The 1,633-nt window shown below is 34.0% G+C and overlaps 1 long non-coding RNA gene across 1 annotated transcript; it reads left to right on the forward strand.

Moving 5' to 3' along the window:
- The first annotated feature begins 528 nt into the window (after nucleotides 1–528).
- Nucleotides 529–1,318, forward strand: LOC143055685 (uncharacterized). Its single transcript, XR_012972131.1, has 2 exons — nucleotides 529–653; nucleotides 1,026–1,318. It is a non-coding gene; the product is annotated as an uncharacterized LOC143055685 (long non-coding RNA).
- Nucleotides 1,319–1,633: the final 315 nt, after the last annotated feature.

Genomic DNA, 1,633 nt, shown 5'->3' on the forward strand with positions numbered 1-1,633 from the left:
TCAGTTTTAGAGAGTAAAATAACCTCTAGCCCATATAACAGTCTTGGAATTACGTAGCAACGGATTAAAGGAAGGGACACTTTTGGATTAACACCGTTGAGTCCATATAACCCAGCGCCCATGAGAGAATAAACAGTCTGTCGAGCTAATTGTATGCGACATGGGACTACATCCTTAGTTCCAGAACAGGAGAGCTTATCTCGCTGAATTCCTAAATGAACAGTATTAACTGGAGTATCCAAAAGTTCTCCATTGATGGACCAGTCGTGAGAGTCCCGACATCTGTAATTCTGTACACAAGATTTTTGACTGCTTATCAAATAACTGAATTTATTTGCATGAGAAGTTTGTAAAACTAGCATAAACTGTATTTCATATGGACAATTAGAAACTAATGTGACGTCGTCAGCTACAGTAGGCACGCCTACATAATGGGCCAATATTCGAACCAATACGATATGTTCAAGGTTAAGTTTGTTAAGGGTGGCCTAGTCCAAATAATTATGAAGTAAGGCTTCATAGAAAAAAATCCTAACAGCCTTTCAAGACGTCATAATTATTTCGAAGTAAGGCGTCAAAGAAAAAAATTATAATAGCCTTTCAAGACGTCATAATTATTTGGACTATTAAAGGGTGGCCTCGTCTCGTGAATTGTCAGTATTGTTTTTATATCTGTAAAAAAAACAATTCTATTGATTTACCTTATATTTTATGACAATTTGATTTTAACATAACATACCTTTGAATGTGAACAGTTCTATTTATGTGACATATATGTATGTTTTCATATTGGCTATTGTACTGTTTTCTGGTTTTTGCGCCAAGCAACATAACGGAAGTTTAAGGATTTCCAAATCGTACCGGTATTTAACGACTTAAACGAGTCGCCACAAACGAAGTCGTCCTTTTACGAGGGTTGTAATGGGATTACCTCTTCTTCTTCTTCTTTCGTTAATTAATGAAGGATTTGTATATCCATCACATTAATGATGTGTCATTACATTAATGATGTATCTCAATTACAGAATCATGGCTGGACAATACAGTAACAAATGCTGAAATTCACATTGAAGGATACAACATTGTGAGACTAGACAACTCTAGAAATGGTGGAGGGGTGTGTGTATTCATCAGGGAGGACATTGCGTTTTCGCCAAGACAAGATCTTCACGACGACAGACTTGAGGCCCTCTGGATAGACATCTTAATACCAAATACCAAGACGATTACTATTGGGACCGTTTACAGACCACCAAAAGAGGCGTCCTTTCTTATTAACTTTGAAGAAATATTAAATAAATTAAATCAATTAAATGAATTGTACATTGTTGGTGATATAAATAAATGTTTATTACATAAAAAGTCATCTTTATGTAAAAACTATATGAATATTTTACAAATGTCAAATTTGAAGCAATTGTTATGTGAACCAACAAGAATAACTGAAAACAGTAAAACTTTATTAGATCAGATCATGTAATTGTTAACTCTGAAGACAGAGTCAGTCAATCGGGTGTTATTCCAATTGGACTTAGTGATCATTTTATTACATATTTTACTAGAAAATTTGAGAGAAAAACAATTTCAGATAGTGGAGAAAATTTAATCAAAATAAGATCCACCAAAAATTATA

The sequence above is a fragment of the Mytilus galloprovincialis genome, chromosome 12 (genome assembly GCF_965363235.1).
Source record: "Mytilus galloprovincialis chromosome 12, xbMytGall1.hap1.1, whole genome shotgun sequence".
NCBI classification, from domain to species: domain Eukaryota; kingdom Metazoa; phylum Mollusca; class Bivalvia; order Mytilida; family Mytilidae; genus Mytilus; species Mytilus galloprovincialis.